This window comes from Meles meles, chromosome 7 (assembly GCF_922984935.1).
Source record: "Meles meles chromosome 7, mMelMel3.1 paternal haplotype, whole genome shotgun sequence".
Classification (NCBI taxonomy): Eukaryota; Metazoa; Chordata; class Mammalia; order Carnivora; family Mustelidae; genus Meles; species Meles meles.
Genome location: NC_060072.1, coordinates 72,165,726 through 72,178,700, shown reverse-complemented (window position 1 = coordinate 72,178,700; position 12,975 = coordinate 72,165,726). Strand labels below are relative to the sequence as shown.

The following is a 12,975-nucleotide window of genomic DNA, read 5'->3' as shown; positions in this document are numbered from 1 at the left end:
TTCAACCTCACCAGCCCAAAGGAAGGGGAAAAGAGAAAGTGAAAAAGATATGAAGCAGAGGTTACACATGTGTCTTTTGCTTAGATTCTTTCAGGCAGAACAGAGTCAAATGGCCCCACCTACCTCCAGGAGAAGCTACGAAGTGATGACCTTCTATTATTAAAAGAAGAAGAAATACTCCAATATCAAATATTTGATTGATGAACAAGGCATTTCAGTTCAGTTACTTAGGTCTTCTGTAATTACCTCAGCATTGTTTTGTAGTGTTCAGTGAACAGGTCTTTCACATCTCTATCAGACCTATTTTTAAGTACTTCATGTTTTTGATGCTATTGTAAGTGGCATCATTTTTTTTTTAAAATTTATTTATTTTTTTCAGCGTAACAGTATTCATTGTTTTTGCACAACACCCAGTGCTCCATGCAATACGTGCCCTCCCTATTACCCACCACCTGTTCCCTCAACCTCCCACCCCCGACCCTTCAGAACCCTCAGGCTGTTTTTTCAGAGTCCGTAGTCTTTTATGGTTCGCCTCCCCTTCCATTTTTTTTTTTTTTTTTGTAAACATATAATGTATTTTTATCCCCAGGGGTACAGGTCTGTGAATCGCCAGGTTTACACACTTCACAGCACTCACGATAGCACATACCCTCCCCAATGTCCATAACCCCCTCCCCCTCTCCCAACCCCACCTCCCCCCAGCAACCCCCAGTTTGTTTTGTGAGATTAAGAGTCATTTATGGTTTGTCTCCCTCCCAATCCCATCTTGTTTCATTTATTCTTCTCCTATCCCCCTAACCCCCCATGTTGCATCTCCATGTCCTCATATCAGGGAGATCATATGATAGTCATCTTTCTCCGATTGACTTATTTCACTAAGCATGATACGCTCTAGTTCCATCCACGTCGTCGCAAATGGCAAGATTTCATTTCTTTTGATGGCTGCATAGTATTCCATTGTGTATATATACCACTTCTTCTTTATCCATTCATCTGTTGATGGACATATAGGTTCTTTCCATAGTTTGGCTATTGTAGACATTGCTGCTATAAACATTCAGGTACACGTGCCCCTTCGGATCACTGTGTTTGTATCTTTAGGGTAAATACCCAGTAGTGCAATGGCTGGGTCATAGGGTAGTTCTATTTTCAACATTTTGAGGAACCTCCATGCTGTTTTCCAGAGTGGTTGCACCAGCTTGCATTCCCACCAACAGTGTAGGAGGGTTCCCCTTTCTCCGCATCCTCGCCAGCATCTGTCATTTCCTGACTTGTTAATTTTCGCCATTCTGACTGGTGTGAGGTGATATCTCATTGTGGTTTTGATTTGTATTTCCCTGATGCCGAGTGACATGGAGCACTTTTTCATGTGTCTGTTGGCCATCTGGATGTCTTCTTTGCAGAGATGTCTGTTCATGTCCTCTGCCCATTTCTTTTTTTCAAATGTTTTCAATTTAACAATTCCTTTATTTGTACTGGTCCTTAGTAGTCAATCTTCATATCCGCATTTTTGTTTCATCAACAATCATCTCAGACACACCTTCTAACAAGATTGACTTAAAATATTACGACAGGAAACTATGCCTTCAGGAGCATGTTTATTGTGTTTGAGATGATACATCACTCTCTGAGCTACAAAGGGTAAAAGGAAATCCTCTCATTACAAACTGACAAAGGCAAAAGGTAAAACATTTTTCACAACAGCATGAACCACATACTCAGAAATAGATCTGGGTTTAATACAAATGACATAATTCCTAGTCATCTACGGCTACTTTTATAACTTCATACAGATAATGAATTAGGCTAAAATGCACTATAATATTTGGTAGACTTCAGGACCAGTATCCTTAGTACATCACAAAATACATTTTGATATCCCAAAGAAGCAAGACTTGCAAGTAGGCATTTTAAACATAACTAATCTACAGCTACAAAGTTCTACTCTTGATAGCATTTACCTTTTTGGGGAGTCTCCCAGTCTCCAAAGGATAAAAGCAGAGAGTAGAATCAGTATAACATATACACAGAAGTCCGTATTGTAAAGGCTATAAAGATTTGCAGCACAGTGGGAAGGGGCCCTCTGCTCCTTCACACCGCATACAAATTCTGTGAATTATGTGGCATATCTCTTGGTCCACTGTCTGGCTATCCTGTCATGTTCTGCTCTGTTGGTCAAATACTGAGTGGCTATGCTTCCAACCAGAGGATCCGCAGGGTTGCAATCTTTGGTGGCTTAAATGGATAATCAGATGAAAAAGTGATATCCAGAAAAAACACACCACCTTCATATACAGAACCTGGTGGACCAAGTATAGTTGATCTCCATTCATAAATGTTATCTCCTTTAGGCCCAGCACTGCAGTTAGGAGGAGGATCAAGAGTTATTTCAGCTAGCTCCTTCTGAATCTTTTAGCACTAGTGGATAACTTAGCAGTGGTTTTGCTAGAGAGTTTGGTGTTTTTCTTCTGCTGGCTGGCAGAAGGTTTTCTTTCTTCCTGTTCTTTAGGCTCTGGAGCGGCTGGGTCTCGCTGGTCCGCATCTGAACTACCACTGCTGGTGCTGGGGCTCTCATCATCGGACCTTTGCCTATCACTGGACATCTTGGTGAAGTTATTTCTTGGAAAACTCGGCCGCCCGCCCGGCCCGCTTGCGCTCCGCTACGGTGTGGGGGAGGGAGAGAGAAAAAAACCCTTCCTTAAGGAAATGGAGGCAGCTGGGGGGGCCCTCTGCCCATTTCTTGATTGGATTGTTTGTTCTTTGGGTGTTGAGTTTGCTAAGTTCCTTATAGATTTTGGACACTAGCCCTTTATCTGATATGTCGTTTGCAAATATCTTCTCCCATTCTGTCAGTTGTCTTTTGGTTTTGTTAACTGTTTCCTTTGCTGTGCAAAAGCTTTTGATCTTGATGAAATCCCAAGAGTTCATTTTTGCCCTTGCTTCCCTTGCTTTTGCCAATGTTCCTAGGAAGATGTTGCTGCGGCTGAGGTCGAAGAGGTTGCTGCCTGCGTTCTCCTCAAGGATTTTGATGGATTCCTTTCTCATATTGAGGTCCTTCATCCATTTGGAGTCTATTTTCGTGTGTGGTGTAAGGAAGTGGTCCAATTTCATTTTTCTGCATGTGGCTGTCCAATTTTCCTAGCACCATTTATTGAAGAGGCTGTCTTTTTTCCATTGGACATTCTTTCCTGCTTTGTCGAAGATTAGTTGACCATAGAGTTGAGGGTCTATTTCTGGGCTCTCTATTCTGTTCCGTTGATCTATGTGTCTGTTTTTGTGCCAGTACCATGCTGTCTTGATGATGACAGCTTTGTAATAGAGCTTGAAGTCCGGAATTGTGGTGCCACCAACTTTGGCTTTCTTTTTCAATATTCCTTTGGCTATTCGATGTCTTTTCTGGTTCCCTATAAATTTTAGGATTATTTGTTCCATTTCTTTGAAAAAAATGGATGGTATTTTGATAGGGATTGCGTTAAATGTGTAGATTGCTTTAGGTAGCATAGACATTTTCACAATATTTATTCTTCCAATCCAGGAGCATGGAACATTTTTCCATTTCTTTGTGTCTTCCTCAATTTCTTTCATGAGTACTGTATAATTTTCTGCGTATAGATTCTTAGCCTCTTTGGTTAGGTTTATTCCTAGGTATCTTAGAGTTTTGGGTGCAATTATAAATGGGATTGACTCCTTAATTTCTCTTTCTTCTGTCTTGTTGTTGGTGTAGAGAAATGCAACTGATTTCTGTGCATTGATTTTATATCCTGACACTTTACTGAATTCCTGTATAAGTTCTAGCAGATTTGGAGTGGAGTCTTTTGGGTTTTCCACATATAGTATCATATCTTCTGCGATATATATGCGAGAGTGATAGTTTGACTTCTTCTTTGCTGATTTGGATGCCTTTAATTTCTTTTTGTTGTCTGATTGCTGAGGCTAGGACTTCTAGTACTATGTTGAATAGCAGTGGTGATAATGGACATCCCTGCCGTGTTCCTGACCTTAGCGGAAAAGCTTTCAGTTTTTCTCCATTGAGAATGATATTTGCGGTGGGTTTTTCATAGATGGCTTTGATAATATTGAGGTATGTGCCCTCTATCCCTACACTTTGAAGAGTTTTGATCAGGAAGAGATGCTGTACTTTGTCAAATGCTTTTTCAGCATCTATTGAGAGTATCATATGGTTCTTGTTCTTTCTTTTATTAATGTATTCTATCACATTGATTGATTTGCGGATGTTGAACCAACCCTGCAGCCCTGGAAAAAATCCCACTTGATCGTGGTGAATAATCCTTTTAATGTACTGTTGAATCCTATTGGCTAGTATTTTGGTGAGAATTTTTGCATCTGTGTTCATCAAGGATATTGGTCTGTAGTTCTCTTTTTTGGTGGGATCCTTGTCTGGTTTTGGGATCAAGATGATGCTGGCCTCATAAAATGAGTTTGGAAGTTTTCCTTCCATTTCTATTTTTTGGAACAGTTTCAGGAGAATAGGAATTAGTTCTTCTTTAAATGTTTGGTAGAATTCCCCTGGGAAGCCGTCTGGCCCTGGGCTTTTGTTTGTTTGGAGATTTTTGATGACTGTTTCAATCTCCTTACTGGTTATGGGCCTGTTCAGGTTTTCTATTTCTTCCTGGTTCAGTTGTGGTAGTTTATATGTCTCTAGGAATGCATCCATTTCTTCCAGATTGTCCAATTTGTTGGCGTAGAGTTGCTCATAATATGTTCTTATAATTGTCTGTATTTCTTTGGTGTTGGTTGTGATCTCTCCTCTTTCATTCATGATTTTATTTATTGGGGTCCTTTCTCTTTTCTTTTGGATGAGTCTGGCCAGGGGTTTATCAATCTTATTGATTCTTTCAAAGAACCAGCTCCTAGTTTCATTGATTTTTTCTATTGTTTTTTTTTTGGTTTCTATTTCATTGATTTCTGCTCTGATCTTTATGATTTCTCTTCTCCTGCTGGGTTTAGGGTTTCTTTCTTGTTCTTTCTCCAGCTCCTTTACGTGTAGGGTTAGGTTGTGTACTTGAGACCTTTCTTGTTTCTTGAGAAAGGTTGTACTGCTATATATTTTCCTCTCAGGACTGCCTTTGCTGTGTCCCACAGATTTTGAACCATTGTGTTTTCATTATCATTTGTTTCCATGAATTTTTTCAATTCTTCTTTAATTTCCTGGTTGACCCATTCATACTTTAGAAGGATGCTGTTTAGTCTCCATGTATTTGGGTTCTTTCCAGCTTTCCTCTTGTGATTGAGTTCTAGCTTCAGAGCATTGTGGTCTGAAAATATGCAGGGAATGACCCTAATCTTTTGATACCGGTTGAGACCTGATTTGTGACCCAGGATGTGATCTATTCTGGAGAAGGTTCCATGTGCACTAGAGAAGAATGTGTATTCTGTTGCTTTGGGATGAAATGTTCTGAATATATCTGTGATGTCCATCTGGTCCAGTGTGTCATTTAAGGCCTTTATTTCCTTGTTGCTCTTTTGCTTGGATGATCTGTCCATTTCCGTGAGGGGAGTGTTAAAGTCCCCTACTATTATTGTATTATTATTGATGTGTTTCTTTGATTTTGTTATTAATTGGTTTATATAGTTGGCTGCTCCCACGTTAGGGGCATAGATATTTAAAATTGTTAGATCTTCTTGTCGGACAGACCCTTTGAGTATGATATAGTGTCCTTCCTCATCTCTTATTATAGTCTTTGGCTTAAAATCTAATTGATCTGATATAAGGATTGCCACCCCAGCTTTCTTCTGATGCCCATTAGCATGGTAAATTGTTTTCCACCCCCTCACTTTAAATCTGGAGGTGTCTTCGCATCTAAAATGAGTTTCTTGTAGGCAACATACAGATGGGGTTTGTTTTTTTATCCATTCTGATACCCTGTGTCTTTTGATTGGGGCATTTAGCCCATTAACATTCAGGGTAACTATTGAGAGATATGAATTTAGTGCCATTAGTAGCCTGTAAGGTGACTGTTACTGTATATTGTCTCTGCACCTTTCTGATCTACTACTTTTAGGATCTTTCTTTGCTTAGAGGACCCCTTTCAATATTTCCTGTAGAGCTGGTTTGGTGTTTGCAAATTCTTTCAGTTTTTGTTTGTCCTGGAGCTTTTTGTCTCTCCTTCTATTTTCAATGATAGCCTAGCTGGATAGAGTATTCTTGGGTGCATGTTTTTGTAGTTTGGTGCTCTGATATATCATGCCAGCTCTTTCTGGCCTGTCAGGTCTCTGTGGATAAGTCTGCTGCCAATCGAATATTTTTACCATTGTATGTTACAGACTTCTTTTCCTGGGTTGCTTTCAGGATTTTCTCTTTGTCACTAAGACTTGTAAATTTTACTATTAGGTGACGGGGTGTGGACCTATTCTTGTTGACTTTGAGGGGGGTTCTCTGCATCTCTTGGATTTTGATGCTTGTTCCCTTTGCCATATTAGGGAAATTCTCTCCAATAATTCTCTCCAATAGACCTTCTGCTCCCCTCTCTTTTTCTTCTTCTTCTGGAATCCCAATTATTCTAATGTTGTTTCGTCTTATGGTGTCACTTATCTCTCAAATTCTCCCCTCGTTGTCCAGTAGCTGTTTGTCCCTCTTTTGCTCGGCTTCTTTATTCTCTGTCATTTGGTCTTCTATATCACTAATTCTTTCTTCTGCCTCATTTATCCTAGCCGTGAGAGCCTTCATTTTTGATTGCACCTCATTAATAGCTTTTTTGACTTCAAATTGGTTAGATTTTAGTTCTTTAATTTCTCCAGAAAGGGCTTTAATATCTCCAGAGAGGGTTTCTCTAATATCTTCCATGCCTTTTTCGAGCCTGGCTAGAATGTTCAGAATCGTCATTCTGAACTCTTGATCTGACATATTACCAATGTCTGTGTTGATTAGGTCCCTAGCCTTTGGTACTGCCTCTTGTTCTTTTGTTTGTGGTGATTTTTTCCGCCTTGTCATTTTGTCCAGATAAGAGGATATAAAGGATCAAATAAAATACTAAAAGGGTGGCAAAGACCCCAGAAAAATGTGCTGTAACCAAATCAGAAGAGACCCCAAATTGTGGGGGGGAGAAAGGGGATAAAAAGTTGTTCATATTCCTGACCTTAACGGAAAAGCTTTCAGTTTTTCTCCATTGAGAATGATATTTGCGGTGGGTTTTTCATAGATGGCTTTGATAATATTGAGGTATGTGCCCTCTATCCCCACACTTTGAAGAGTTTTGATCAGGAAGGGATGCTGTACTTTGTCAAATGCTTTTTCAGCATCTATTGAGAGTATCATATGGTTCTTGTTCTTTCTTTTATTAATGTGTTCTATCACATTGATTGATTTGCGGATGTTGAACCAACCCTGCAGCCCTGGAATAAATCCCACTTGATCGTGGTGAATAATCCTTTTAATGTACTGTTGAATCCTATTGGCTAGTATTTTGGCGAGAATTTTTGCGTCTGTGTTCATCAAGGATATTGGTCTGTAGTTCTCTTTTTTGGTGGGATCCTTGTCTGGTTTTGGGATCAAGGTGATGCTGGCCTCATAAAATGAGTTTGGAAGTTTTCCTTCCGTTTCTATTTTTTGGAACAGTTTCAGGAGAATCAGGAACACGGCAGGGATGTCCATTATCACCACTGCTATTCAACATAGTACTAGAAGTCCTAGCCTCAGCAATCAGACAACAAAAAGAAATTAAAGGCATCCAAATTGGTAAAGAAGAAGTCAAACTATCACTCTTCGCAGATGATATGATACTATATGTGGAAAACCCAAAAGACTCCACTCCAAAACTGCTAGAACTTGTACAGGAATTCAGTAAAGTGTCAGGATATAAAATCAATGCACAGAAATCAGTTGCATTTCTGTACACCAACAACAAGACTGAAGAAAGAGAAATTAAGGAGTCAATCCCATTTACAATTGTACCCAAAACTATAAGATACCTAGGAATAAACCTAACCAAAGAGACGAAGAATCTATACACAGAAAATTATAAAGTACTCATGAAAGAAATTGAGGAAGACACAAAAAAATGGAAAAATGTTCCATGCTCCTGGATTGGAAGAATAAATATTGTGAAAATGTCTATGCTACCTAAAGCAATCTACACATTTAATGCAATCCCTATCAAAATACCATCCATTTTTTTCAAAGAAATGGAACAAATAATCCTAAAATTTATATGGAACCAGAAAAGACCTCGAATAGCCAAAGGAATATTGAAGAACAAAGTCAAAGTTGGTGGCATCACAATTCCGGACTTCAAGCTCTATTACAAAGCTGTCATCATCAAGACAGCATGGTACTGGCACAAAAACAGACACATAGACCAGTGGAACAGAATAGAGAGCCCAGAAATCGACCCTCAACTCTATGGTCAACTCATCTTTGACAAAGCAGGAAAGAATGTCCAATGGAAAAAAGACAGCCTCTTCAATAAATGGTGCTGGGAAAATTGGACAGCCACATGCAGAAAAATGAAATTGGACCACTTCCTTACACCACACACGAAAATAGACTCCAAATGGATGAAGGACCTCAATGTGAGAAAGGAATCCATCAAAATCCTTGAGGAGAATGCAGGCAGCAACCTCTTCGACCTCAGCCGCAGCAACATCTTCCTAGGAACAACGGCAAAGGCAAGGGAAGCAAGGGCGAAAATGAACTATTGGGATTTCATCAAGATCAAAAGCTTTTGCACAGCAAAGGAAACAGTTAACAAAACCAAAAGACAGCTGACAGAATGGGAGAAGATATTTGCAAACGACATATCAGATAAAGGGCTAGTATCCAAAATCTATAAGGAACTTAGCAAACTCAACACCCAAAGAACAAACAATCCAATCAAGAAATGGGCAGAGGACATGAACAGACATTTCTGCAAAGAAGACATCCAGATGGCCAACAGACACATGAAAAAGTGCTCCACGTCACTCGGCATCAGGGAAATACAAATCAAAACCACAATGAGATATCACCTCACACCAGTCAGAATGGCGAAAATTAACAAGTCAGGAAATGACAGATGCTGGCGAGGATGCGGAGAAAGGGGAACCCTCCTCCACTGTTGGTGGGAATGCAAGCTGGTGCAACCACTCTGGAAAACAGCATGGAGGTTCCTCAAAATGTTGAAAATAGAACTACCCTATGACCCAGCAATTGCACTACTGGGTATTTACCCTAAAGATACAAACATAGTGATCCGAAGGGGCACGTGTACCCGAATGTTTATAGCAGCAATGTCTACAATAGCCAGACTATGGAAAGAACCTAGATGTCCATCAACAGATGAATGGATACAGAAGATGTGGTATATATACACAATGGAATACTATGCAGCCATCAAAAGAAATGAAATCTTGCCATTTGCGACGACGTGGATGGAACTAGAGCGTATCATGCTTAGTGAAATAAGTCAATCGGAGAAAGACAACTATCATATGATCTCTCTGATATGAGGACATGGAGAAGCAACATGGGGGGGGAGGGGGATAGGAGAAGAATACATGAAACAAGATGGGATTGGGAGGGAGACAAACCATAAATGACTCTTAATCTCACAAAACAAACTGGGGGTTGCTGGGGGGAGGTGGGATTGGGAGAGGGGGAGGGGGCTATGGACATTGGGGAGGGGAGGCGAACCATAAGAGACTATGGACTCTGAAAAACAACCTGAGGGTTTTGAAGGGTCAGGGGTGGGAGGTTGGGGGAACAGGTGGTGGGTGATGGGGAGGGCACGTTTTGCATGGAGCACTGGGTGTTGTGCAAAAAGAATGAATACTGTTACGCTGAAAAAAAATAAATAAAAAAAAATAAAAATAAAAATTAAAAAAAAAAAAAAAAGTTGTTCATAAAAAAAAGAAAAAAATTTAAAAAATAAAACAAATAAAGAAAAAATATAAAAAAGAAAGAAAAAATATATATATTTAGATAAACTAGTCAAAAAACGTTAAAAAAGAAAAGGGTAAAAGTTTTAAAAAATTTAGCAGAAGAAGAAAAAAGAAAGAAAAAAAATTGAAAAAAGAAAAAAAAAATTGAATTAACCGCAAGACTAAAGAATCATGGGGAGAAAGCTATGAGTTCCTTGCTTTGCTTTCTCCTCCTCTGGAGTTCCGCTGCTGTCTTAGGAATTGAACCTGCTTTCCTTGATAGATGAACTTTGTCCTGGCTGGATATTTTGTTGATCTTCTGGGGGAGGGACCTGTTGTAGTGATTCTCAAGTGTCTTTGCCCGAGATGGGATTGCATTGCCCTTACCGGGGGCCAGATTAAGTAATCCGCTTGGGTTCGCTTTTGGGAGCTTCTGTTCCCTGAACGCTTTCCGTAGAGTTCCGGAGGACGGGAATGAAAATGGTGGCCTCCTAGTCTCCGGCCCGGAAGAGCCGAGAGCCTGGGGCCCCACTCCTCAGTGCACCCCCAGAGGACAGCACCCAATCACTCCCGTATCCCCAGCCTCTAGCCGTGCTCCGAGCTCAGCCAGCCCGTGACCAGTTCAAGGTAACCCCGAGCTGAGAGTTCAGTCCTCAGCTCTGTCTCTAGCTGGCTTCTCTGTTCTAATACCTGCGAGCTCTGCGACACTCCGACACCCCCGATCCTTCTGTGACCCTGCGGGACCTGGGGCCACGCTGACCCCGCGTGGGCTTCAACCCGGTTTAGCCTCTGGAGCAATGTCCCTCAGTGTAACAGACTTTTAAAAGTCCTGATTTTGTTCTCTGTTGCTCCACCGCTTGCCGGGAGCCGGCCCCTCCCCTTGCAGTCTATCTTCCCGTCGTTTTAGATTCACTTCTCCACCAGTCCTACCTTTCAGAAAGTGGTTGATTTTCTGTTTCTAGAATTGTTGTTCTTCTTCTCTTCGATCTCCTGTTGGATTTGTAGGTGTTTGCAATGTTTAGATAAGCTATCTAGCTGATCTCCTGCTACCTGATGTAGTCTCAGCCTGCTACTTCTCCGCCATCTTGACTCCTCCCCCTAAGTGTCATCATTTTTAATTTTGGGGAGTTGCACATACGTAGAAATAAAATCGTCAGTTCTCTCCAAAATGATTTATAGATTCGATAGAAATCTGATTAAAATCATAGTAGGCTTTGTGGGTGTGTGTATGTCTGTGTGTGAGAGAGGTATTGACAAGCTGATTCTAAAATTCACATGGAAATGCAAAAGATCTAGAGTACCTAAGTGATTCTGAAAATTAAGAACAAAACTAGAAGGCTAATATCACCTGATAGAAAGACTTGTTAAAAGGCTACAGTAATCAATAAGGATGGTAATTGTGTAAGGATAGACAAATAGATCAACGGGATAGAATGAAGCATAGAAACAGATGCACATATACGTAGGCCAACTGATTTCTGACAAACATGCAGAAATAATCCAATGGAAAAAGGATAGTCTTTTCAACAAATGGTGCTGGAATAATTGGATATCTATATGTAAAACAAAAACTTCAATCCAAACCTTCTACTATAAGCAAAAATTAACTCAAAATCTCAAAATGGATCACAGACCTAAATGTGAAACCGAAAAGTATAAAATGTATAGAAAAAAGAGAAAAATCTTTGTGATCTTAGGTTAGGTAAAGATTTCTCTTAGATATGACACCAAACGTCTATAAAGTAGAATATTGGTAAACTAAAGCTCATAAAAATTAGAAATTTCTTTCCAAAGGGTGCTGTTAAGAGATTGAAAAGACAAGCCACAGAGTGGGAGAAAATATTCCTAAAGCAAATATCTGCTAAGGGACTGTATCCACAATATATAAAGAACTCTTAAAACTCAATAATATGAAAACAACCCAGTTAAAGATGGGCAACAGATTTAAGTAGTCTGTACCAGTGAAGCTATATGGATGGCAAATAAACACATGTACAGATGCTTAATATAATTATTCATTAGGGAAATGCAAATTAAAACCACAATGAGATACCATTCAATAAGATAACATACCTATTAGAAAAACTAAAATAAAAAAGTGTTGACCAAGATGTAAGGGAACTGGAATTCTAGATGATGCTGTTGGGAATATAAAAATGGTACAGCCACTTTTGGAAAAGTTTGGCAATTTCTTAAAAGTTAAACATACACTTATAGATGATCTAGTCATTCCGGTGTAAGGTATTAACCTAAGAGAAAAGAAGTCATATGTCTATTCAAAGACTTTTAAAAAAAGATTTTATTTATTTATTTGTCAGAAAGAGTGAGATCACAGGCAGTGGGAGTGGCAGGCAGAGGGAGAAGTACGCTCCCAACGGAGCAAGGAACCTGATGCAGGACTTGAAGCCAGGACTCTGGGATCATGACCTGAGCTGAAAGCAGATGCCTAACCCACTAAGCCACAGGTGTCCCTATACAAGGACATAGCAGCTTCATTTGTAATAGCTCCAAACTGGAAAACAGCTGAATGTCCTTCAGAAGGTGAATGGATAAACAAATTGTAGCATATCCGTACAATGGCATGCTCTCAGTAATAAAATGGAAGGAGCTATTAATATATGCAACAACATGAGTATATCTCAAAATGATTATGCTGAGTGAAAGAGGACACATAAAGGCTATATACTGTATGAATCCATTTTTATAAAACTTTGAAAATGAAAACTTGTCTCTATTGACATAAAGCAGATCAAGCGTTGCCTGGTTTGTGTGTGGGGTAGGTGGGATGGGTAGGTGAGAAGGATTATAAAAGGCACAGGGAAATTTTGGGGGTGATGAATATTCATTATCCTGAATGTGGTAATGGTTTCATGGGTTTATATATATATATATATCGAAGCTTATCACATTGTACTCTTACTGTGTTTATCGTATGCTTATTATAGTTCAATAAAACTGTTTTAAAGAAAGGAAGAAAAAAGATATAAGGAGCAGATAGCGTATGGAGTTATTTGTAGTTTATATTGATTTTTTTAAAAAAACATGCTAGAATTCAATTGAAATAAATGGATGTTTGACTATTTTCAGCTTTTAAAAAAGTTTTATGTGCATAAAAGTGTA

The 12,975-nt window shown here is 39.5% G+C and overlaps 1 pseudogene; it reads right to left on the bottom strand.

The window, feature by feature from the left end:
* Nucleotides 1–1,631: 1,631 nt before the first annotated feature.
* On the bottom strand, nucleotides 1,632–2,719 carry LOC123946967 (annotated as a pseudogene).
* Between the last annotated feature and the right edge of the window lie 10,256 nt (nucleotides 2,720–12,975).